Here is a 27,205-nt window from a genome sequence, read left to right as displayed (position 1 = left end):
GGGGCAATACATGGCCAAGAGACCTAAGCACGTTGACATTTTTGCTTTCCATTGAACTGTTTTCCTGTTACATTTGCCAGAAAACAAACAGCACATGGTTGAGGGATGTGTAGTGGAGAAGCCCAGGGTGGGATGAGGGCCTGCCTGCTTGGCCAGCTGTGTGTGCTGGAGCAGACACTGGGTGAGGTGACCCTGTCCAGAAGCCTGAACTGTGAGCCTATCTGGTCAGAGTTGGAGCCTGGAAGCCCAAAAGCAATGAAGACCAGCGTGCCACAGCAGATTTGGTGAACTGAGGGCAACAAAATGGTCAATAGCCACAGAGTGGAATGGTTTGGATGGAGGAGGCACACAGCCAAAGACAGGAAAAATTTTGGTGGCTTTAAATGTTAGCTGCTTTTTGTTTTGCTTTTGAAGACCCCAGTGTAAAAACATCCACTGTCTACTTTTCTGATGGGCTTGGTAATTGTATCCATGCTGGTAGGACCCGCTGGGGGAAATACCTCCTGGCCTAAACTGTTTCACCAGTGGTTTGGTCACATCCTCCCACACCTGTCTATATCGAGGCTCTCCATTTTTGTTTTGTTTTATTTTGTTGATTGGGAAGGTGCATTTCTTTAACCTCCTGGAATCCCAGTAGGCGCTGCTCAATTATTCCAGGTGGAATACAGCCCTTCAATTTAGACAGGACAATTGGGGAATTAATTTGGTCCCACACTAAGGATCACATGGCTGTGCCCAATTCCAAATATCCTAGAAAAGCAGCAGTCTCCCTTCTTTTGCTAATGCTGAATAAATGTCCTTTTTGAGACATTAATTCCTTGAATTTGCTATTTCTGTTGGGTATGGAGGCTACTGGAATCTTCCCTCTTGCATCCTTGCAGTCCAGTGTCGAGACTAAACGTGAGGATCCATTCTGAACATCTAAGGAAAAGGAAAGGGGAAGATGTGGGGAGCCAGTAAAGTCCTGAGTGAATCTGTGTGGTTGACAGGGGCACCATGATGTTAGGTACCAATGCCTCAGAGCCACGGGATTGGCAAAGCCACCCTGGGTAAGGCTCAGAGGGATGTCAAAGCCTTCCTTGGGTCTAAATGGGAATGTTTTCAGTGTCTACAGAAAATATCCATGGCTTTCTCCCTTCAGATATGTACAGCCTGGGGCTGGAGAGATGGCTCAGAGGTTAAGAGCACTGACTGTTCTTCCAGAGGTCCTGAGCTCAATTCCCAGCAACCACATGGTGGCTCACAACCATCAGTTATGAGATCTGGTGCCCTCTTCTGGTGTGCAGATATACATGGAAGCAGAATGTTGTATACATAATAAATAAATAAATAAATAAATAAATAAATAAATAATAAAATCTTAAAAAAAAGGAACTCCCTACAATATACCTGAAAAGGAGTAACCATTAAAAAAAAAAAAAAAAGATATGTACAGCCTGAAGTCCACTCCCTACAGAGACTGCTCCTACTTGGATTAACTTAACTGGGCTCCTGTCCAGCTGTATACAATAACGCAGCCTCCTTGTTTATCTGTATGCAATAACCCCACTTTGTTGTTCAGCTGTAAGCAATAGCCCTGCCTTCCCCTTCAGTGGTATTTAATAAACATGCTAAGCTTCTGGGTGCTGCAGCTTCTCCATCAGAGAGCCTAGGCCACCCGATTCCAGCTTTTCTGTGTGTTTATCATTTCTTCATTCTGTCAGGGTCCCAGGACCCAAGCCATGTAAGGACAAGACACTAGCATCTAATTGTCTTGAAACAAAGCCCTAGAGGAGAATGAATTTTGGAAGCAGGTGCCAGAGAAGCAGAGAAGAACCTGTTATTTCATTACCTTGCTTTTGAGTCTCCTCAGAGACATGTGCTCAGGCAGGAACAGGACAGGACAGAGGTTTGCTGGCCCTTGTTGATATTAGCATTATAGGTGGTGTTACTCAGGAGAGACTATGAAATAAAAAGAAATTGTACTCACAGCTTACTTACAGCTAAGTCTTGAAAACTTCCAAGATATAATTCCCAGGTAAAGGGTGATGAGCTGAGAAGGGTTTTTTAAAAAGAAACAGCAAAAGAGATCATATTAGTATGATAGTCTAGAAACCAGTAGAAGGGAAGAAACTCTTCAAAAAGAAGGAAGCAAGGGTGTCTGTGCACTCTCATGTACACACCCACAAATGCAGCAGTTTGCTGAAGTGACTTTCTCACAGATGAAGGCAGTAAAGACACCATTCAGAATTTAAACTGGAGTTCTGATTTTAGACACAATGGAACACCAAGGACAAATTTAATCCTTCCACTGTAAACACCTAGAGAACTCTGTGTGTGTGTGTGTGTGTGTGTGTGTGTGTGTGTGTGTGTGTGTGTATGTGCGCGCGCGTGCGCGCGCGCGTGCGTATTCACACACTCTCGCTATGAACCATGTTTTCACACACTGCTGATCTGACAGAACATGTCTGATCACTGAAGAGAAAGAAACAAGCTGGATGAGACTCATGCTGCCATGGATTTCTGCAGTGAGAGGGTTTAGACCCTGCTACAGGGAGGAATTTTTCAAGTCCTAATAGACTTGGGGGCAGCAGTGAGATGAGCAATTGAGAAGGTTACGGACAGAAGCTGTGGAGAAAACTTTAGTATTGTGAGCAAGGCAGAGTATCAGCTCTGAGACTTGGCTTGTGGGACTTCCTTCCTTCCTACCTCCCCTCCCTTCTGTCCCTTCTCCTACTTCTCCTCCTACTTTTTTCGTCTGCCTTTCCTTCATTATGGCATTACCATATGTGCATGTACTTTGATCATATTCACTACCTACAGAAGGTCCTTTATGAGCTTTTGCTGTAGTTGAGTGTATAAAGAAAAAAGTACATGCCCCCTGATGTGAGCAGTTATTTGAGTTAATACAGGATGGGAAATATTTCGTTTCTTTACTGGTCAGCATGGCAAGTTTTTGTTATTCACTCCACCCAATCAGCGGAGACCCCAGAAGTTCATGCTTTACCCAAAAGGCTAAAGTGCAGTAAAATAAAAACTACTCAGGCAGACAATTCTATCAAATCATAAAAGCAAAACACAATTGTGTCTGTAGGTTTTGACAGCTGACTAAAGCCAGGCCCAACGTTAATTAGAAAGACTGCAGAGGAGACTGAGAGATGGCTGAGCAGTTAAAAGGACTGACTAGTCTTCCAGAGGCCCAGCATTCAATTCCCAGCTCCCACAAAGCTTCCCACAGCATGTGCACAGGAGATCCAACATCATCTTCTGACCACTGTGGACAATGGCATAGACATAGTGTACAGACATACATGGAGGGAAAAGAATAAGGCGCTCGAGAGATAGCTAAGTGGTTAAGAGCACTGGCTGGTCTTCAAGACAGCTCACAACTGTCTGTAACTACAGTTGCAGGGAATCCAACACCATCACACAAACATGAATACAGGCAAAACACTTATTCACATAAAATAAAATTAAAGTCTTTAAAACTAAAAGAAAAACTTCAGCTATCAAAATATGCAGAATTTGCTTGCCAGGTGGTTGTGGATTTCTGTGAGACATAGGCCAACCTGGTCTACAGAGTGAGTTCCAGAAGAGCAAGGGTGGTCACACAGAGAAACCCTGTCTCGAAAAACCAAAATAATCACAGCAAATATCTAGACATTCACAAAATATAACATTCTGGATGTCTTTTATGAATTTAAAAACATTCAAAACTCCAAGAATCAGAAAATATTGACCAATATACTGGATAAAAACAGAAAATAGACAAAGCTTTAATATTAGTACTAGAAGCCTTATATATTGCCCCAGCCGCAAAATTGACAGTGGATACAAGATCTAACTCTAATGCACAAACTGACTTAGTGGAACAAATTCTATATGGAGAGAAACCTTGCTCAGCCTAGACGTGGGGGCGGAAGTGGGGGTGAGGGGTGGGGATGCCTTGGTCCTGCCTCAACGAGATGATGGAACAGACTTACTAGACTTCTTCGGGGAGGACTTATCCTTTCTTATGAGCAGGTGGGGGGTGGAGTGGGGGAAAAGTGGGGAGAGCAGGAGGAGAGGAGGGAGGAGGGAGTGGGATTGGAATGCAAAAAATAATAAATTTTTAAAAATATTTTAAAAAGATTAGTACTAGAGGACTTGAAAACAGATTAATGAGTGATATATTTTCCAAGGTTTAAAAAATATGGACACAATGAAAAAAGAAAAATAACCATTGAAGTTTTTAAGAGACTAAAAAACTACAGTCTGTGAAATGGGAATTTCATTAGATGAGATGGAAAATTAAAATTAAAAAAAAAAGGAGTTGTGAAAGCAAAACTATGTGAACTGCACCAAAAGGACTGCTACCCAGGAGCTGGAGAGGCTCGGTGGTTAAGGGTGTACCATCTTGCAGAGGATCCAAGTTCTCTTCCAGTGCCCAGTCACAGCTTCATAGCCACCTGTAGCTCCACCTCCAGGAGCACAGGGAGCCTCTGGCTTCCTCGGGCATCTCAACTCACATGTACATATCCATTTGCATATACATATAATTTAAAAATAATAAAAATGTTAACAAGACAAACATGAACTGTTACAGGAGACCTGAACCATAGAAATTTTTTTTTTTTTTTTTTTGGTTTTTCGAGACAGGGTTTCTCTGTGTAGTTTTGGAGCCTATCCTGGCACTTGCTCTGGAGACCAGGCTGGCCTCAAACTCCCAGAGATCCTCCTGCCTCTGCCTCCCGAGTCCTTGGATTAAAGGCATGCGCCACCAACGCCCAGCGGAAATGTTTTTTAAAAGTTATTCAAGGGCTGGAGAGATGGCTCAGAGGTTAAGAGCACGGACTGCTCTTCCAGAGGTCCTGAGTTCAATTCCCAGCAACCACATGGTGCCTCACAACCATCAGTTATGAGATCTGGTGCCCTCTTCTGGTGTGCAGATATACATGGAAGCAGAATGTTGCATACATAATAAATAAAATCTTTAAAAAAAAAGTTATTCAAGTCAGGCATTGGTGGCACATGCCTTTAATCTCAGCACTCAGGAGGCAGAGACAGGCGGATGTTTGTGAGTTCAAGACAAGGCTGGTTTACAAGAGCTAGTTCCAGGACAGCCCCCAAAGCCACAGAGAAACCCTGTCTCAAAAAACCAAAAAAAAAAAAAAAAAAAAGTTATTCAAGAGGGAAAATATTACAAAGAAAATTATATATTGATACATCATATGTAGATAAAGATTAGGTATGGTAAATATTATTGTAGACTGAGATGAATTAAACTACAAATTATAGAGGAATCACCAAGAGTATAATTATGAATCTTTTAGTGTAGAGCTAAAATAGAAGAAAGGTACTCAACTCAAAAGAGAAGTAAAAATAGAGAGAAAGAATAAACAGTTGACTTAAGTTTCAATAAGTAGGATTAACTGCAACAATATTGATAAATACATTAGAGATAAATTATATAAACACTGCCAAATCAACATATAAGCAAGACCAACCATGAGCTATCTAAAAAAAAGCTCACTTTAAGTACAAACACAAATACCAGCTGAAAATGCAAAAATAATTCAAGGTAAACTATACGAACACCAAAGAGAAACAACTCACATCAAGAAATTAGGCAATGTAAATGGAATGTATAAATGCCTAGATGGCACAAATTACCAAAAGGGACTCTGGAAGGATAGAAAATCTGACTAGCCTAATTATCTGTTCAATTAATTACTCAATTATTTAGAAGTTCAAGGAGGACATTTCAGGCCCGGATAATTACATTAGTCAGTTCTATCAATCTTTAGAGGCAAAAAGAATCTTAGAAGTACAAAATATCCGATGAGAACCGCCTGTCTAGGCTGTGTGAACAGAGTCCACTGACTTCATAGAACCTAAGCGAAACATTTTTATGCTTGTGTATATTAATTGTACAAAATAATGGGTTGCATTGTGGAATTGTTCCAAACATGTCTAGTATCCTTTAATTATATTTATATACTCTTTATGCCCTTATCCTCCTCTTCTCCAAAGCAAAATCTTGAGGTACCAGTATAGTACCAGTGAGTAGACCACATACAGCCCTGTGTTTGAACACACTGGGGAGTTGTCAGCACGGCTCCTCCGGGCTTTGGAAATGGGGGATTTATTTTATTGGTGCCAATGCACCAACGTGAAAGATGAAAAATCTAAATGGCCATCAGCATGAAAAGAAACTCTTAGAGCTTCAGGACTGGCTGCAGTAGCATTTCTTAACTGAGTATCACATCAAAAATTTTAATATAAATGATACTTCTCAGGCATCTAAATGATACTTGCCAGGCATAATGGTTCATGCCTATAATTCCAGCACTCAGGTGGCAGAGGCAGGAGGATCACTGAGTTCAAGGCCAGCCTAGTCTACAGAGTGAGTTCCAGGACAGCCAGGGCTAACCCTGTCTTAAAAAACCAAGACTAAATAAATATAAAGCTGCTTCTCTAATTAAATGATTGAGCATTAAGCTACAGAAATTTGCCTCTGTGAAGTCTTGTTTTTACTATTATTATGCAATACATCTCTCCCTTACATTTATATTTGAATAAAATATGCAGATCTAGTTTTTCCTCAAAAGACAAAACTCCAGTATGGCATCTTAGAGCCTGGGAATTATAATTTCTGCATTTGTTGAAATGTAGGGTTTAGTTTTATAGTTTCAAGTGAATATTTAAAATCTGATAAAATCTATGTACTAACTGATCCTTTATCAATAGTGTTTATTTTTTTTGTTTCCATCTGGGAGAGTTTGACAAAAGTAAATGACTCATTGATTCATCAAGATTTAGTATCTCCCATGTTGCAGGTCTGTGCAACATATAATTCTATAAATAATAAAGAACTTTAGTACACCAGTGACGATCTTTTCCTGTGCTTTATTTTTGTGTGTGACTTGTTTTGCTCATTCTTTAGAACATTAGGTATAATGGTACACTTTAGAAAATGTGTAAATACTACCCTTAAAGCCCACGTGTATTTAAATATTGAAGTGGAAAGTAGTCTTTGTGCCCTATTAAATAATTCAGCTGGCTTTCCCTTATAAAAAAAAAAAAGCAGTGTGTGGGGGTGGGGACATCTTTAAAGACTTGCTTTGATAGAGAATGAAAAAGCCTTGGTATAAAAAAACAAAGGTTTTTAATGGTTGTATAGAAAATAAATAACTGGCATTCTCCTGAGTGGCTAGATTAGTCTGTGCTCTGAAAGAGCTAAGAACATATTGCTTTCCTCGGATGTTAGTGCAGAAATGTTTTCATCAATTAACATTTACTGAGAACAATTTTTGAATGTGCTGCTTTTCAAATGGAATGATAGATGATATGGCTGTCTAAGGACTGTTTCAGGGCCTCTCCACCCTACCGCCTTAATGTCTTAGAGCATAATAATTATGGCATGCCAATTGGGAAGCATGGTAGAAAACAAAACCAAAAACAACAACAGAAAAGTTACTTGGGAAAAACTTTTTTGCTGTAGGTAGCTTCAAATGAAATGAAAAGAACATCACCCAGAAATCATGGTAATTTCCTTCTTCAACGTTTGTCCCAATATGAACACCCCAGGGTAAGAACATGGTGAGAAACAGCGGGCAGTAGGACACGGGGTGCTGTTTCAGAGGCCCCAGAACTACCACAGCATCCTCTGTCCGAGGCTGCTCCCTCACGACAGTTACATACCAAAGCCATCACTTGTCCTATGGGGAGCTGCAGAAGTCTCCTCACTTCATCTGCACAATGACACCTCCATGATATTCTTGCTTCCTCTTTGCAGGTGAGGAAACAGATCCGAGTTGATACAAGTGCTGAGAGAACAGAGCAGAGGCAAACCTAGGCTGTCTACTCCACAGTCCCCATACCCAGCCTCTGCCCCACTTGGAGGGCACATGCTTCACAGGTGGTGGCGCCTGAACAGGAAACTGGCAGGGTACTTTTAATCTGTCAACCTCTAGTAGTTTGGTTGGTTGGTTGGCTTTGTCTGTTTGTTTTTATTTTTGTTTTGTTTTTGTTGTTGTTTTGCTTTTCAAGACAGGGTTTCTTAGTATAGCTTTGGAGCCTGTCCTGGAACTCACTCTGTAAACCAGGCTGGTCTCAAACTCCCAGAAATCTGCCTGCCTCTACCTCCTGAGTGCTGGGACTAAAGGCATGAGCCACCACTGCCCATTGTTTTGCCTTTTTGAGATGGGGTCTCTCTGTGTAGCATAGGCTGCCCATAACTCACTATAGCCTCAAACTTAGGTGTTTCTTGCCTCAACCTTCACAGTGCTGGGAACTATAGGTTTGTCCAACTTTGTTCACAAATTTTAGTGTAGTTTTGTTTACTAAAGATTTGTTGTTATTATTTAGTATTTTAAAATTTTTATACATTTTTAATTAAAGTTGAGTTACAATACTTTCTCCCTTCCTTCTCTACCTTCCTCTGTCAGGTTCCCTCCTCCAATCCCTCACTTGTCCCCATCCACTCTCAAATTGATAACTTTTTCTTTATTATTGTTATATACATTATATATGCATATATGTATGCACAAATATACAAGTACACCTGCTGAGTACGTTTTGATGTTGCTGTTTGTGTTTATATGGTTTTAGAGCTCTCTACTTTGTCTTGGATAACCAGTTAAGGGACTTATCCCTGGAAAAAGGCTATTTCTCCCTCTCTCAGCAGTCATCAGTTGCCTGTAGTTCTTTGTTCTTTTGTGGGACCCCACAAAACTTTATTTTTATTCTTTTCATTTATGTATATATGTGTGTGCCACATGTGTGCATGTGTACACGGTGGCCAAGAGAAGGTGTCAGATCCTTTGAAGCAGGAGCTCTAGACATTTGTGGGCCACCTGACATGGGTGCTTGGAAGAAAACTTGGGTCTTCTGCAAGAGCAGCAAGTGTTCTTAATCACTGAGCCCCCTGTCCTGCCCGTTTGGTTTTCAGTAAGACATACTCCTATGTAAGGGTTAGACCACAGAGTTATAGGAAGGAAGGCAAGACACAGGCAAAAGTGCAAGGCATATCTTGAACAAAGAAAAACAGTACAGGAAGGAGTTTAAACAAAGATAGCTTATACAGAAAATGGAAAACAAAGATGGTGAAAGTAGATTTTAGGGCTATAGTAGCCTGATCAACATGCTTACAAAAGCAAAAACCGCACATTTAGAATAAGGTCTTACAGTACCTAGGCACAGAAATGGTTTTAGTTTGACCAATCCAATTAAAGATCAGTAAATAAGGGGTCAGAAAGATTAAATGCTTTGTCTAGGATCCCAAAAAGTGAGGATGAGAACCTATCCAGACTGCTTGGTTTGGGGTTCAGTGCTTTTCACCAGCCAAGTAAAACACAACTTAGCAGCTTTAAGCACGAAAGTACTCCTTAGGTTACAACTTAATTTCTAGGACAGAATAATAATCACAGTGTGCCTACACTGAAGAAAACAAATGTAAAAAGTAACAATTTATCCTCTTCTCAAGAAATGAATAGTAAGGTGTAGAAGCATGCACCAAGTAGTCATTTAGTTATACATGAAGGGGCATTCTTAGGCTCTTCCCATAATTGTCTTCCAATGTACTTCTTCATTTCTTCTTCTTCTTCTTCTTCTTCTTCTTCTTCTTCTTCTTCTTCTTCTTCTTCTTCTTCTTCTTCTTCTTCTCCTCCTCCTCCTCCTCCTCCTCCTCCTCCTCCTCCTCCTCCTCTTCTTAAATCCAGGCTGGCCTCAAACTTGTCACTTGACTTACTGTCCCAGAGCGCTGGGGTAATAGAGATGAACCATCTCTAATAATTTAATTCTTACAAAAATTTCAGATTTTTATATTATTTTAGTCTCAGAACACTTAGCCAGTCATCTATAAACATGCAGCAAACAGGAATGTCGCTAATATTTATTTCTTCCATCACAGAATTCAACAAGATTGACAGAAAGTCTGAGGTACGGGTTATTTGGGCAGTTTTAATACTCATTTATAATCCCTGACATTTCTCCTAGTCCTGAAGTTGTATAATTTTAAAAACCAAGTAGTCAAATAATATTAAATCAGAATATTCAATGGAAGCATGTGTGTCCAAGACAACCGTGGTCCGACAAGGCTGATCCTCCTCAATTCAGCATGAGATTCAGGAGAAGCTGAGCAAGCTGATCAGGCTACTGTGACCTTTCAAAGTAGAGATGAAGTATTGTCAAGCCTACTGCAAACAAACAGAAGGAAGAGGGACCGATCGGTGTCAGGTGGGGACCCCAGCATCACCCCCAAAGCACAGCAGCATCCTTGTGCTAGTGTTCAGAAGTTATACAATGTTGTAAAGTTAATAACTAATGCTTAGGAGAAGAGGACCAGCTGAGAGAGCCTCATTCTGTGGACATGTGACAGAGAGGGCATGGTAGATGACTTTTCCAAAGCACCCACTAAGTCATTGGAAACAGATTTTAAAACCAGGGATTTATTTATTTATTTATCTGCATTTATTTTATGCTGAATTTATTTCTGTGCCATAAGTTTTTGTTTCTTCTGGAATATCTTTTTCTACTGTGCACCCTCCCCTTCTGGCTTTCAAATATTTTGTTCCTTATGAGGGGGATCTTATATATGGGCTAATCCTGCCCTGTGCTCTGTAAAGTCATTGGCACATCTAAGATGCTTAAGGTTACATCTGAACCCTTAAGTTCAGTATTACTCTCTGCATTTTTAAGCATGCAGCTAAAATTCAGCACTCTTTTTTTTTTTTTTTTTTTTTTGGCCACCAGCCCTGTGTCTAGCCTCACTGTTTTGTCTGGGCATACCTACCAACTCCACCATTATACCTCTGGAAAGGCACACATTGCTCCTTAAAAGTGACATCTTTCAGATACTTGCTGGCTTTTTGATTATGGTACTCTTGATAGCATGGGCAAGTCCTTGTGTGTTCTTAAAGTGAAATGAAGATTTGAATCTCTTGATTTGTATGATTTTGTAGGGTTTTCTGGGTCAAGAGAGTAGTGACTGTCTTCAACAGTCACCTCAGGCCACTTACAGGAAAAGGAAGCTCCAGGGCTACCAGGAGAATTCCTACAATCAGAATTTCTATTTGGCCATAAATGCATTAGTTTTGTGTGGGGTTAGTGTTTTCCTTTTGTCATCTACTGTGTAGAAATTTCCTGCCTTGCTTTATTGTGTATTTTTGTTGTTTCTGATTCACATTTACAACGAGTATGTGTCCAAAGATGACCACTTCCCCAGCAGCACCTCAGACACCTTGACTGTCCTTGGGTGGGAACATGCTCTGTAATGTTGAGTGATGGGTGTGCTGGAGATTCACCTGGGACTGTGTGGAGGCAGAGACCTAAGCTTCATCAAGACAGACAGACAGCAAGAGAGTAACATCAGAGTATAGTTTACTGGAGACTTATTTCAAGTTTCTGGGACTCACAAAAAAGAACATCAGAAAAACAAAACAAAACAAAACCCAGAAAATAAAAGTTTGTATACAAATATTCCAGTAAAGCTGAGGTGCTTAAATGTCCTAGTTAACTTCAGCTGTCAACTTGAAACAACCCACAGTCACCTATGAAGATGGAACCTCAAATGAAAATATGCCTAGATCAGATTGATTTGTGTCTGTGTCTGTGAGGCATCTTCTTTAATTGGTAATAAATGTAGGAGGGTACAGATCACTGTGGGCGGCACCATCCCTATGCATGATGGGCCTAGGCTTATAAGAAGGGTAACTGAGCAAGCTAGAAGGAGAAAGCTAGTAAGCAGCTCTCCTTCCTGGATTCTGCTTCAAGCACCAACCTTCAACTCTTTCCTTGGCTTCTCTGGATGATAAACCGTAACTTTTAAGTTGAAATAAAGTCTTGCCTCATCAAGTTGATTTTGGTCAGTGTTTTCTCACAGCAACAAGAAGCAAGCTAGAACACTGAACATGACCCACTCACTGCACAAGCCCATTATTAAACACAATAACGTGATTTCTAAAGTACTTAATATAAATTCTTTAAATCTAATGCCATTCTAATATTATGTAAATTGTAAATGCAAATATTGAAACACACACACATATATATTACTGATAAGTATAGTAATGTTGACAATTCACATAAACTTTAGGGAGACTTATTTGATAGAGACTGTTGTCTTATAAATCTTGGTAGGATATCAGGTAATGGAAGGGTTCTCAACCCAAGATCAGATTCTTTCCCCATACCTACTTCAATGAATATAAACAGCTAAAACAGAAACAGACATGGGAAAGTTACAATATTGGCTTCATATTCCCAATTAAGGCACCCGAATTTAAATTATATTCACCAATTATGCAATGGTTGTAGTTTAATATTTTTCTCTAGTAAATTCCTGGATTTCCTGATGTGAACCAGTTTTCTTTGGTATTTTTTAATGTTTAATAAATGAGGCCTAAATCCCATGAAATGTCATTTGGAGGCTTTTCAATCATGACAAAATTACTTCCAGATTTACTGTGTTCATATACGAGAGCTTTAAGGATGTGTTTGCCATTATTAAAAAAGGTTTTATTTATAACAGCCTTATTGAGACATAATTTTATTCAACAAAACTGAATCCATTATAGATATATAGTTATTTTTAAGAAAAAAATATGCTGTACAAACATCACCACTCTCCAGTTTGAGTATTTTTCTCTTCCTAGGAAACCTTTATTCTTAACTCCTGCTCAGTCCTTCCATCTCAGGCTAAGGGTGATCACCGATGATATATTTTAAACTTTGTGAAAGTTTTACATAACTGACATACCACAGTGCCCTTTGTACATGGCTTTGTTTTCTCTTAACATGCTTTAGAGGCTTATCCATCCAGCATTTATCCATAGCTCATACTTACTATAGCAAAATGGTATTCTACTATGCCAATAATCAGTAGAAGGAACCTTGGGTTATTTTCAGGCTTTCACTATAGTAATTTCTACTGTTATTTTTTTCATGTCCTAGTCTATATAACATGCATTTTCCTGAAGAAGAAGAATTGAAAGGTCATATGGCAAACTTTCATTTATGTTTTCAAGAAATCGTCACATCATTTTTCGAAATAGTTATGTCATTTTACTTTCCAACAAGAAGCTTATAATCATTCTCTAGAACTCCATTATGGTTTTAATTATGATTTCCCCAATGATTGATGCAGAGAATATCTTCAGGTGCTTACTGGTCACTTGAACAGACTAGTTATATGTTTATTAAAATATTCTACTTAAACAATTATTTTAAGTATATATATATATATGTATATATATATATATATATATATATATTATTTTAAGAGTGTGTGTGTGTGTGTGTGTGTGTGTGTGTTGGATATTCCATAAGCACTTTTCTGTGCGGTGAGAGTTAAGAGTTTGAGTTCATTGCTGTGCATATGGATATTCAATATCATCATCCCAACAGCATTTCTTGAAAAGACTCTCCCCGGATGTAGAGAAAGGGGAACACTTCTCCACTGCTGGTGGGAGTGCCAACTTGTACAGCCACTTTGGAAATCAGTATGGTGACTCCTCAAGAAAATGGGAATGAGTCTACTACAAGATCCAGCAATTCCACTCCTAGGCATATACCCAAAAGAAGCACATTCATACAACAAAGACATCTGTTCAACGATGTTCATAGCAGCACTATTTGTAATAGCCAGAACCTGGAAGCAGTCTAGATTCCCCTCAACCAAAGAATGGATAGAGAAAATGTGGTACATTTACACAATGGAGTACTACTCAGCAGAAAAAAAAAACAATGCAATCTTGAAATTTGCAGGAAAATGGACGGAACTCAAAGAAACCATTCTGAGCAAGGTAACCCAATCACAAAAAGACAAACATGATATGTACTCACTCATATGTGGATTTTAGAGATTAGAGTAAGGGATTACCAGCCTACAATCCACACTGCCAGAGAAACTAGTAAACAAGGAGGACCCTAATAGAGACATACATGGTCCCCTGGAGAAGGGGAAAGGGTCAAGATCCCCTGAGCAAATTGAGAGCATGGGAAGAGGGGGGAGGGAATGAGAAGGGAAGAAGAGGACGGATGCAGAGGTCATGAGGGAGAAGAAAGGTTGAGTCAGGGGAAGAAGAAAGGATATGTGATAGGTAGGGTTTTAGTTGGGGGGTGGTAGGGGAGGAAGGGAGGGAGAAGGGAACTGGGATTGTCATGTAATTCAATCTTGTTTGTAATTCAAATTAAAAAAAGCAAAAAAAAAAAACAAACCATAAGGTACATAACAATAGAAGATGTTATCATATATAGACTTCTGGCCTCAACATTCATGTTCATACATATGCATATACAACCACATGTACATGTGAATAGATAAACACATACAAAAAGAAAAAAGGAAAAGACTCTCCCCATTGATGTGTTTTGGCATCTTTGCTGAAAGGAACTGACCACAATGTAAAGGCTAATTTTTGGGCCTGCTTTCTCATTGATCTACAGGGCTATCATGCCAATATGCCATTTATTGTTGCAACTTTATAGTAAGATTTACAATTAAATATTGTAATTACTCTTTGTTCTTTCCACAGAAATTGGTTAGGTAGTCTTGTTTCTCTGTGTTCCTATCTTAAGATGATCAATTGCTACAACAATGCTTGCTGGGATTTTGAGAGTGATCATATTGAATGTATAGATCAAAGGTATTATGCTTTATTTTGAAAATGCATGCATAAATATTGCATTTTATTGTTGTGAATAACAATGTTATGAGTAGAATTTTTTTGCTGATATTCAGATTGCTCATCCCAAGCATATGGAATGTAACTGGTTTTATAAAATGATTATATTTTGTAACTTTACTAAGTTCATCTATTAGTTCTAGTGCATGCATGTGTACTCTTTAGGATATTCTATAGACAGGATCATGGCATATGTAAACAAAGGTAGGTAGATTTAGCTTCTTTTCCTTTCCAATCTGTATGCCTTTAGATTTGTTATTACCTCCTTATTACAGTAGCTAGAATGTGAAGCACAGTGCTGAACAGTAAGGATGCCTTTGGATGCCCTTATCCGATTCTCCAATTGTTACTAAGCCTTTTTTTATTTTTCTCTCATTGGGACCATAGACTCTACTGTCAGTCTTAGGGGGATCAAGTGTCTTTTGTCATGAACACAGCGTTGGCTTCAGGTTTTCACACGTGTTCCTTATGATATGGAGGAGTTCCCTTCTACTGCTAATTTACTGAGCTTTTTATTATACATTTATGGCTGTTTCTTATCACTGGCTTTTCTGCATCTGTGCCCCCCACACACACCACACACATACACCAGTTTCTGACTCCTGGTTTATGGCAGTACAGTGTACTAGCAAGTGCTGCTCACTCATTCTCCCTGTCCAACTTCTCAGGTGTGCAAAGCTGTAACAAGCTACACAAGGGCCTTGTAAAGGCAAAGTCAGGAGAGCAGGTATGCAGGCAGAGGAAATGGTGCCCAGGGAGAGAATAGGAACAAGGAAGAGAGAGAGAGAGAGAGAGAGAGAGAGAGAGAGAGAGAGAGAGAGAGAGAGAGAGAGAGCACCCTAGAGTTAAGAATATGAGGGGTCTTATTTTCTGATCATTTACTTTAGGAAAAACTTCCAAGAGCCTTTTATAATGGCAGATTCATACTTAGTAATCATCTGCAACCACCTCATTGTTAATGATCATTTGCTATCCCAGGATGGCACCTAGGAAACGGCTATATGTTAATCAGCTTTCAGTTGCCACAATGAATACTTAACATCACCAGCTTCTAAAGAGGATTTTTTTTTTTTTTTTTTTTTTTTGGCCCATGTTTTCCCATCCACAGTGGTCTGGCCCCATTGCCTTGGGACCTGTGCCGGTGTCATGATAGGGAGCATAAGAGGAGGCCTGGAAGCTAAGAGAGTTAGAAGACTGGAACCCCACAACTCTACAAACCTGTTCAAAGGCATGTTACCACCCCGGGGCAATAGTTCCACTCTGGGAACAGTCCTTAACAGATTGGGGCAATAGTCCAGATCAAAACTTCAGCACTCTGCTTCCCAAAGGGGGCTGCTGTGTGGTTCCCCATCCTTGTCTGATGGTTCTTTCTCTAAGTGTCACACAAAGCTGGTTGCTGTGTGTGCATTCTCAACATAGGTCTATCTATGAGGACTGTCACAGTCAGTTTTGAAGGATAGTTTTGTTAAACACAGTATCCTTGCTTCCCATTTTTTTTTTGTCTGAGTATTTAAAAATACATATCCTGTTTACTATCATTGTGTGCCATGGCAGAAGTGCAGAGGTCAGAAGATACCTTCCAGGAACTGGGTCTCTCCTCCCACTGTGAGCTCCAGGGATTGAACTAAGGCTATAAGACTTGGCAGCAGGTACCTGAACTGCCAAGCCATCTCAGAAGCCTGGCATGTTCAGTTTTGTTTAGCTGCCTACATGAAGATCTCTAAGGGGGAAAGGAGGACCTTAGTCTTCTGGTGGCTCTGTTATTCTGTGCCCCACCCCCACCTTTGCTCACAGAACCAGAACTTAGAGCAAAGGCTATGTTCAAGTGGCCTATTTAAGAACAAACAAAAAATTGGAGCCAGGTGTGGAGGCTCCAGAAGCAGATCTCTGTAAATTCAAGGCCATCCTGGTCTACAAATCTAGTTCCAGGAGACCCAGGGCTTCTTACAGAGAAACTCTGTCTTGAAAAATAATAAAAAAATAAAAGTATTTTATTTTTATTTATGTGTGTGTGTGTGTGTGTGTGTGTGTGTGTGTGTGTGTGTGTGTCAGGGGCAGGGCTGGAATATGCATTTGAATTCTGATGCTTGAAGGGACTAGTGGTGTCTGGAGTTACTGTTTGTAGTTAGCTGTTAGGCATGGGTGCTGGGTACCAAATTCAGGTCCTCTGTGAGACTAATAAATGCTCTTAACCACTGAGCTAGCTCTCCAGTCCCTAGGTGGTATTTTGAGGTAACAAACTGGAGTCTCCTTCAATAGCAGCTGAGTCAACAACAGGACCAAGGCAGACGGCATGCTGTCTAAGTTCCACATTGCCAGAAGACTCTGGCTGAAGCTTTTACAGTCATTGGTAAACAGCCAGTGGCTGGACTACATTCAATTAGCCCTCCCTCCCCAATCAGGTTGTTTGGAGGGGGTGAGGATCATGAGTCATGTGGGTTGTCTCTTTCAAAGTTTGTGGGGACAGGTCTAGAACACCTGATCATCACACAACAGATGTCTGTTATACATACCAAATGTTTGATGGTGTTTTGACTTTGTGGAGTTATTAAATTCTAATGATCTTATCTTGTGTTGAGAGACAGCACAACTGCGGAGTTTCATATGAAGACAAAAATTAAGTGCCTCTTATTTAAACATCTTTGCAAAGTTGAGTTCCAATGGCTTTCTCTAATAAACAGAGTTCTACAGCCTGAGTTGTGAAGAAGGCACAGGAATCTACTTCATCTCACGCGTGTTTCCACTCATGTTCTCATGTTTCCAAGGCCTTGCTGTCCTTGAGGGCTACAGAGGAGAAATCTCTACTCTGCATAGATTCTTATTTTCCACATTGACTATTTAATTTTTTTTTCTAACTACCTCCGGACACACTGATTCCTGTTTGTCATAGTTGGAAATTGGCTTCCAGTAAGGACAATAATGATTAATGAACATAGGCTTCTTTTACTGTGGGGCATACCTCAGGGGCCCCAGACCTTCCAAGGGATAGTCTGGGACATGCTAGGATACTCTTGGGGAAAATGTTCACACAGGAACACATTTTACACCAGGGGGTAAAAGGTCAAGTGCCAGGCAGAAGTCAGCCTGAGATTGGGGGTTGGGGACAAGGCTAGGAAATCCAGTTGGGTCTTTAGGGTGTTGAAGGATTTGCATATTTAATATAATGTGGCTGAAGGTGAGGCACAGCAGATCCTGAAACCACCTGAGCTATTTTGAAGCCCTAGCCATTGTCCCCAGGCTCAGCACTGCTGTTCTTTTCCTCATTCACCACCTGCCTGCTTGTTTAAACATTCAATAATAAAAGCTACTGGCGCTGGTGTATTTTCCGAGTTTTTGTTTCCACTGCTCCTACCTACTGTAGAGATATCAGAGACATCTTCTATTCTATCCTTCCTGTGGTGCATTTGAAAAGGACAACTTTCACTAATTATCATGAACTAATATGAAAATGGTAAACATTGAAGTCTCTTGACCTTCGTTAGGTTTGGGTCCACTTTCTGCACTGGTATTGGAAAGCTCCTTGGGGTTCTGCTGTTTACTTCTGATCCTGAGGTGAAGTCATCCAGACTCTTGAATCTTTTTAAATCTTGTCCACCATCAGTCGGAAGTAGAGGCCCCCTCTTTCTACCAGTGCCAGCAGCCAGACCTAGACCTTTAACATACAGCTCCCGCTGCTGAAGCAGCCCATTTGCATTTCTATGGCTCCTCGGGCTGGCTGACAAAGGTTCCTTCCTCTAGGAGAGCCTGGAATTGGGGGTGTCTCAGCTTCTTTTCTATTGCTGTTCTAAAATATCTGACAAAAGCAGCTGGGGGGAAGGGGGTTACTCTGGCTCACAGTTTCAGGTTATAGCCCCAATCCAGGGAAGTCACAGCAGCAGGTGCTCCAGACAGCTGACATGACATGCAGCCAGGAGCAGAGAATACAGGGATGCTTATCTCCCCGTTTCATTTATTGCAGAGCCCAGCAGACACATGGTACAGATCACATCCAGGTAGATAGGTCTTCCCACATCCTTATAGAAACTGACTTCCAACTACAGCAAGTATGATTTTTGGGGATTCCTGAGTGTGTGAATGAGTGGGTCTCTGATTCTTGTGCCTTTTCTTGGGCTCTTTGCCTTCTGTTGTTTTGTCTTGTCCAACATCAATGTGATAATTTTTGTTTTATCTTTTTATATTTTATTTTGTTATATTAAAAAAATGAATGAATGGAAACCCAGCAACTAGGGTAAAGATAACAGCTGAACTGTCATACCTGCTAGGAACAGGAAAATCAGTTTTCTCCAATAGAGTAACAGTGGGTATATCAACCACTCCAGGGTAGATCTCATGCCCAGGAGTAGCTGTCCAACATATAATACCCTGCTTCTACAGTATTTTTGTATGCTTTTATTTAGTTACAGTTTAGTAGAGCTTTTGTCTTTTGTTTGGCAGGGGGTGTTTCATTTTCTTTGTTTGGGAGGGTTTGTTGTTAAAGTTGGGTGAGTAGGGAGGAAGAGAGGATCTGGAAGGACTTGGGGGAGGGGAAAAATAAAATCAAAATATATTTAAATTTAAAAATTGTTTTAAATAAAAAAAAATACTTTGGCTGGCTGCTGGTGGTGTAACCCCAGCACTTGGGAGGCAGCGGCAGGAGAATCTCTGTGAATTTGAGGCCAGCCTGGTCTACAAGAGTGAGCTCCAGGACAGCTAGAGCTGTTACAAAGAAAGACCTTGTCTCAAAAAAAAATTCTTAAAAATGAATTAAGCACTATAATCAGCATATCAGTGATAGTTATAATTAATTCCTTATTGATGATGTATCATTGGTCAGTTTAGCCCTTATTGATGATGTATCATTGGTCAGTTTAGCTCTCATTGCCTCATGTTTCTCATTTTAAATGTGATAAGACTCTGAATATGAAAGTCTTCTAGTGAATAAATTTATTCACATAAAAATAAAAACTTTTCAAAAAAGACCCCCCCCTTTCCAGTGACTACAAATCCTGCCAAGTTTTAAGCAAAGTTGTATTTGTATGTTTTGAGACAGGATCTCATGTAGCCACCAAGGCTGGCCTGAAACTTACTATGTACATAAGGATCCTACTACCACCTCTGGCCCCCAAGTGTTGCACCTATAGGCATGTACCCCACTCCTGGTCCAAAAGACATTGTTATATGTGAGAACTTAGCCAAATGAGTTGTGATTTTGCAGAGAGACAGAACCATCTTTAGAACAACTTCAAGAGTCAAAGCATCTGGGAAGAAAAAATGGTGGCCTCCCATTGGTTCTGCTTCTTGGTGAAAGGAAAGGCCAGCAGATAGAGAGGGAGGATAAGCAACACGGTTCCATAAAAGGCCAGATATTGGGAGGCTAAGGGAGAAGCTTGGGAGGAGCGGGTATAAAAGGTAATCTGAGAAAGTATAACCCAACAGAGAAAAATCCTGTTCGCAAGAGTTCTGTGTGTTTAGTAGCACCTCTGGAGTATGAGACAGTCCTAGTTATCACAATCCTGATGGTGGAAGGAATGTAGGAGCCAGACAGGTTCTGAGTAGCATCAACTCTTAGTGGAACAAAGTGTTTTCTTACTTTAACCAGCATTGCTTAGCAGTAAAAGTTCAAATTTTTTCCCACTAAATATAACAAGAAAAAAATAATGTTGAATGGCAACTGATTTAGGGACATCCATTACTCCTGTTAGGTTTCAGCAACATTTTAATTACTGAAAATGGAAATGACATGTAAATTGCACACATAAAAACAATATGAAAATACTTCTCAGATATATGTTTCGAGAAAAATACAAAAGAAAATGATCATTAGAAGTAAAATTGGTTCTGTTTTTCTTCTTTTGACAAAGGAAAAAGTGAGACACCCATTTTTGCCATCATTCTGTATTATTTAAATTAAAAAATAAATTATTGGTATCTTGACTATACATTTAAAATGTCTTACATTTATAGACCTTCAAAGTTTACGTTTTTCTATTCTCCTATAAAGAAACACACATTAAGAAAACAACAAAACCAAGAAAAACTCAAAAGCTGCTAATTTCCCAAAAGACAAACCATGAGATATCTCCAACCTTAATGCTCTCTGCTTCCACCCTAATTCTAAAATATTTAAGTGATATATTCATAGGCTTACCTATTTTGTTCCACAGTCCAACCCTGCATAGGACAGTCAAATTCAAGTTTACAATAAGTACTAAGGTGATATTTTTTCCCAAGCAAGACGCCATATTAACATTTCTTAGGATATATTTTATACAACAAAAACCAACAGTAAAACATACCATCCAATTAAAATGTAATGTAAGTTAGATACATGTTGCTTGCACACACAGTAATCTGTTTCTCTCAGCAAAATATTTGTAATTTCAAAATTCCTATCATTTTCCCATACAATATAACAAGAAAAAATTAATATAGTCCTTTATTTTTAGGGAAAGTAGCATAAACATGATTTTTTTTAACTAAAGGGAATATTATGAAAATAACAAAGTCACCAAAAGATGGAAGATAAATATATCATGTTAGATTGTTATTATGCTTAAAAGTAGTATCATGTTATATATGCTTAAAAGTAGTATCATGTCTAAAAGTTCCAGATTAATGGGTAGTATCTAATTAGAATCATCACTCATCAAAAATAATTAGTACAAGCAAACTAGCACAAAATGATTTAAGTGGAAGTAGAGCACTCATCACTAAAGGGTCAAGATTTTGGGTGAGTACTGATTCCATGTCCCAATTAATCATTTCTTTATCAAATTTAGAAATAATCTGGAAAATAGAAAGCAAAAAATAATCCATCATTTGTAATCTTTTTCTTCTTTTCTTTTGCAAAATCATCAGGATGGAAACTGGCACTGCTCCAGTCCGTGAAATACTAGAAAGAACCTGCACCTGCCAAGCTCAGTGCAGAAAACACACAGAACAAGAGGGGTGGGGGAGATCAGTGACTTGCTGCTTTGGGAAGCAGAGAACTAACTCATTCTGTTGTGGGTTGATCTTTGGCACAATCCCATCCAGTTGCTTTACCAAAATACCTCTGGTAAGAAATCCTCTTTCTCTTGGGAAGGGGGGGTGATAGGCTTGAGGAACCAAAAATCCGAAGAAATATCCAGCTCAGGGAAGGGGGAGTGGTTGGAAGAATTCAAGTGACCCTGTGACGTCAGGAAGAAGCAGAGGTTTAAGGAATGGAGGGGAACTCACCGGGCTGCACAGATGTCAAAGGTCAAAGGGCATAGCCTGGCAGGCTCCCCAGATGCAGGAAAAAAAAAATGAAACGCCCACTCCTGAACTCTCAATGTAAAGCAGAAGTCCAGGGGCTCAGTTGTTTCTGCCTTTGACGCCAGGGACAAGCCCTACCATGCACAGTCTTGGCAACAGTCAAAAGCAAGACCCGCCCGACTCCAGAGCTCTAGTTTGGGAATCCCCTAATACTCCTCCCCCACGCCCCCTCCTGCGCCGGAGGCCACAGACACCTTCATCTTCACTCCCCACCTTCTCCTGGCCCTCTCGCTCTTAACAGCATCGGTCTCCATGGTGACCTGAAACCGCAGCTCCCATTGGCTCGTTCAATATGAGGGCCGGGCCAATGGGGAGGGCCGGCCCTCTCCTTCCGCCCAATGGGGCGGGCGCGCAGCCTGTCTGGGGACGGCGGCGTGCTGACGTTCCCGGGTGCCTGGACTGGCCGGGCGGGCGGGCGGGCTGGCGGCGGGGCGGCGGCCTCCGAGCAGTCTGAGTGGCTCCGGGGCTGAGTGCGCGTGGACGCTGGCCGCGGCGGCGGCACTATGGGCACGGGGTAGAGGCGAGCTGCCGCCGCCACCGGGTGGTGGGAGAGCCTCTTCGGGGAGGGGGCGGGTGGGAGGGAGGGGCGGGCAGCGGCGCGGTTGCCGCACTTCTGCCAGTTTGCTCCGGTGCCGCAGCGGCGACCCTTCGGCGCGGATGTCCCTGGTTCCTGGAGCGACGATGACCTCCGCCTGAGCTGGAAAGTAAGTGCGCGCTGCTGGCGAGAGGGCGCGGGGCTCCGGGGTGCGAGCTGCCCTGAGCGCGCCGAGCCGGGACCTGGCGACGGCCGGGCGCCCCCCGCGGCTCCCTGGCCCCAGTCGCTCCGTCCCCGCCGCGTGCTCCGCCATCCCGCTCGCCTCTCCCCTCCCCCCGGCGGCGCACAACTTTGCCCCGCACGGCTCCGTGCGGCCGCTTCTCCTCCAGCACCGCTTCCCGAACTTGAGCCCCGCGGCTCCCGCGCGCCGTCGCGCCAGGAGCCAGCCGTCTGTGGGTCCGTCCCTCGTTCCTCAGAAGCAACCGCTTACCGCTGCCTCCCACGCCCGCCCCGCGTATCGCCCTGGCCCTTGGAGCCGTACTGGTGCTCGTGGCGACCGCACGGCAGGTCCAGGGCTCCCAGCTCTCGGCTGCAAACCGCACGCTCCTCCCTCGCGGGCGCCCCAGCCCCAAGGCTACGGGCCGCCCTCCCGCACCGCCCTGCCTCCTCGGGCTGCCAGGAGTTGGAGAGGGGCCGCTGCACCCATTGGAGGATCGGGGGATCCCTGTCCCCTCCTGCTCCTTGGGAAACGAGGGGACCAGCGGCGGGGCCGGGATTTAGCGGTGTGGTGGCTGAGTGCGACACCCCGCGAGCGCAGGCAGCGGAGGCGCCGCGGTTGCTCCGGGTGCCGTGATAGGCAGGTGTGTGTGTGTGTGTGTGTCCAACGGGCGACGCGCGCTGCCAGCTCGTAGGCTGGCGACAGATTGTGCTGGAATGCAAGGAATGCACCAGGGACAGAGTCCGCGCGGGCCGCGGCCGCACTAGCGCCTTCCCGGCCCTGCTTTCCCCGCGCAGCCAGAGGTCACGGAGCATCTTCAGAGCTGGTGAGCCTCGTTTACTGTCCTGTCTCCGCTTCTCTCCTTGCGGCAGAGGGCGGCGGAGAGGGGAGCGCGGTAGTTTCTTGGGGCTCAGCAATGGTTCTGGGTTTTTGCTGCATTGGTCTCCAGGACCGTGAATTTGGGTGTCAGTGTAGCCAAGGTTATTGATCATTGCACAAGGTTCTTGGCAAGTTTGGTTTTGCAAGGTTTGGGTAGCGCTTTTTTTTTTTTTTTTTTTTTTTAAACTAGGATTTTCTGAATACCCGCAGAGACAGGGCCGAATGTTCTTGAGTGACGAGCTTGCAGCCAACATATTTTAGCTGTATCAGAAAATGCCTTTTAGTGCTCCAGGTCCGAGTTGTACTGCTAGAAATCTTGAATGCATCACTGCTGTCATAAGGATCGGAGTATTTTCCCTCGTCATACTGGGCTGTGTTTAGGCCTCGTATAATGAATAGAAACAGAGCAGCAGTGTTTGGCCAGCGATGGGACAGATAGAACTGTCTGGTACAGTGAAATTCGGGGCGTGTAAATTACCACTGCAAGTAACTCGGGGACATCACAGTCATGTATATTTCAAGATGTAATTTATTTGTGGAAGGGGTCATTTTTCTCTTTGTCACCGAGTTTTACTGAATAAAAAGCACACTCCTACAACTTTTAAAGCTTGGTAAATATGTATAAAATTAATTATGGCTAGTATACATTTTTTTTTTTGGTCAGTTAACACAGAAAGGCAAAATTCTGACATGTGTTTTCCCAGAACCGAGGCTAAGGTTTTGTTTTTGAGAAAGTAGAATTCATCCCTTTTTAGATGTAGTATTTTGCATGGAAGTATCTTCATTTCTGATATCTGCGAAACGGTTGTGTTATGGAAAAAGGCAACGTGAAAGCAAGAACAATGTCTGAAGGAAGTATTTCTGGCTGTTTCTAAGCATGCCCTGTGTACTTTCATTCCACACTGTTTGCTTTGAGGGTTGCAGGTACTAGAAAAACCTGCATTTGGTTATTTTTGTATCGGATTCAGTAAAATGAAAAGTCAGTTGTCCAACCAATCTCCTGTCTTCCCACCCCTATTTTGCATGCACCAAGGGCATTGAAAAGTCTGCAGGCATTTTAGCTGAGACCCAAGGGAGATGAAATGAAAGGTTGTATCTTCTAGTTGCTACATTGTTTTTCAGGTATGTCTGTAATCAGAGAACCTTCTAATTTAGAGGTTTAATTCGCCTACAGGAACAATGTGGAGGATTTGGGGAAGTGTTTGTAAATGCCTAAGGGAAACTTTTATTATGTAACAATACATTATAACAGTTTAACTCTTGACTTCAAGATTAGAAAGTTAAAGCAGAAGGGGAAGGTAGATTCTGCTGCTCAGCACCTGCTGAATTTGAGACCCCAAGCCCTGCTCTTGCTCCCCAAAATGTAAAAGGGAATTTAGTTTCTCTGATGAATCAGAAATGGAAAATTTCGTTCAAATATACAGAGTGTATATGAGCATGATTGAGCAGATAAGTTTCACCTGCTTCAGATAAAAGCAGGCTTTCAATTGGAAACACATCCTGTTCTTTAAGGAGACGGAGCTCATAGTCTATAATGATTGAGAATATCAAACTGCTTTGGCCAAAGTGTTTACCTTCTTATATAAGGAGAAGGTGCTGCATTTGGCATGTAAATACCATATGGAAGACTCAAATGGGAGGGATGTTTACGGAGGGAGGTAGAATAGCAGGGAAATAATGCTGGCAAGCCTGAAAGAAGGAAGAAGCTGCTATTGAGCCAGAAAGTCATACACATTGTTGCTGCATTTTCAGGCTGCATTTACAGACTGCATTAACCAAGATAATCCCATGAATGGATCTGACATAATATAAACTTGAACCCACTACGGATTTCAATCTAACAAAAACCTGAGTATTTAGATTAAGTCTGCTTTAAATCATAGCTACTATTTTATTTTCTGTACAAATTGGCAAAATAAATTTAAAAATTTTAAACCACTTAAGTTGATTTTTTAAAACTTATTTTATTTTATTGGTGTTTTGCCTATATCTGTGAGGGTGTTGGATCCTGGAGTTACAGACAGTTGTGAGCTGCCTTGTGGCTGCTGAGAATTGAACCCTGGTCCTCCAGAAGAGCAGTTAGTGCTCTTAACCACTAAGCCATCTCTTCAGCCCTTAAGTTGATTTTAAAACATCTAGTTGTTGTCATCTTTTAAACAACAACCCCCCCCCCCCCCGTGTTAGTTATCCAGAGATCTATTTAAATAGATTTTCCTAGCTGGCATTTGCCAACCACCTGGCAAATTGTGACCCGAACCTGACTGCTTTCAAAGTCAAGACATTTTGAGAATGGTCTGTATTCTAATGTTTTTAATTTACTTTGAGAAGTAAATTAAATCTAAGTGGAAAACAACTTTCTTTTTTAGTTGATGAAAAATAGAGTTTGCTGTAGAGTTGTTCTAGAACATAAACATCCACGGAGTTGTATGTCACTTTGGAAAGTTGCCTTCAGCCTTCTGGGATGATTCCTTCTTCCATACGGAAAATCAACTCTAGCACCTTTATGCACAGAAGGCGTAGATGGCTCTGAAACAGAACACCAGTGGACAAGATGTGTCTGGAGAATTAAATAATGGTTTCATAGCCAAACTTTAACCACAGATAGTTGTAAAGGTAAAACTGTAAGGCGCATGGATATCAAGCTTCATGTAGGTTCAAGAAGTGACAAGCTAGTCATCAGCTGGCCATCAGCTGGCCATCTTTATGCCAGGAGAGAGAAGAGTAAGGGGATCAGGCCTGAAGTTGCCAAGACCTACAGCTCTGTATGTGATGGTCTCACAGCACTGAAGTGCTTCTCACATTGCCACTTAATAATTCAGTGGAATTACTTAATCTTTTGGGACTATGTTACAGTGACTAAATTGGGGGTGTGTAACAAGAAGGTACTCCTCAGTTACACCTAGAAGTGCTTCACATATGCATTGGTTAAATTGCTTTTCTTGTTTTCCTTCTATAGCTTAGATTTCCTTTTACCTGATATGCTAATAAATGTTGGCTACATTGCTGATCATTCTATTATTCATAGCCTTGATAACATATTATATGACTCATGATGATTCATGACTGATGATAAATTGTCAACAGGGGCTGGATTGTAAGGTTTTAATGGTATAAAATATGTAAAATATGGAAGTCTCAGAACCCCTAGTCATATCATATGAAGTATTTTCATGCACTAAAAAGTGCCTAGTTGGATAGATGATGTTGTGCAGATAGCCTTCGCAGAGCTCAGTGCTGTCAATGTAGAAGGAAAGCAGAGGAGCCAGTAATTCTTTCTGTGACAACCACAGTGTGAATAATTTCTACTGTTATTAGGGTTTCTGTTGCAGCAACAAAACACCGTGGCCAAAAAATAAGTTGGGGAGGAAAGGGTTGATTTGACTTATACTTGTATATTGCTATTCATGATTGAAGAAAGTCAGGACAGAAACTCAAATTGGGCAGGAACCTGGAGGTAGGAGCTGATGCGGAGCCCATGACTTGCTACCACTGGCTTGCCCAGCCTTCTTTCTTATAGAAACCTGGACTACCAGCTAAGCAATGGCACCATCCACAATGGGCAGCCCTGCCTCACCATCAATCACTAGTTAAGAAAATATCTTACAGGCAGATATTATGGAGGCATGTTCTCAATTGAGGGTCCCTCCTTTTAGG

General features: G+C 41.5%; 2 protein-coding genes across 16 annotated transcripts in view; one reads left to right on the top strand and one right to left on the bottom strand.

The window, feature by feature from the left end:
* The window catches only part of Ccdc148 (coiled-coil domain containing 148), a 281,945-nt gene extending 259,598 nt beyond the window's left edge, over nt 1-22,347 (bottom strand). Inside the window, exon 1 of the mRNA XM_027420392.2 lies at nt 21,843-22,347. The gene's annotated coding sequence lies outside the window, so the exon portion shown is untranslated. The remainder of the gene's footprint in view (nt 1-21,842) is intronic.
* A 116-nt stretch (nt 22,348-22,463) lies between these two features.
* Nucleotides 22,464-27,205, top strand: part of Pkp4 (plakophilin 4) — a 215,106-nt gene continuing 210,364 nt past the window's right edge. For 9 of the 15 annotated variants that reach the window (XM_027420391.2, XM_035446070.1, XM_027420389.2 and 6 more), the window contains exon 1: nt 22,477-22,624. The gene's annotated coding sequence lies outside the window, so the exon portion shown is untranslated. Of the gene's footprint in view, nt 22,625-27,205 lie in introns of all 15 variants that reach the window. The other 6 variants (XM_035446069.1, XM_027420382.2, XM_027420390.2 and 3 more) reach the window with 2 other exon arrangements.

The sequence above is a fragment of the Cricetulus griseus genome, chromosome 6, assembly GCF_003668045.3.
Source record: "Cricetulus griseus strain 17A/GY chromosome 6, alternate assembly CriGri-PICRH-1.0, whole genome shotgun sequence".
Taxonomy (NCBI): domain Eukaryota; kingdom Metazoa; phylum Chordata; class Mammalia; order Rodentia; family Cricetidae; genus Cricetulus; species Cricetulus griseus.
Note: the sequence above shows the minus strand (reverse complement) of the source record. Positions and strands in the feature narration are given on the sequence as shown.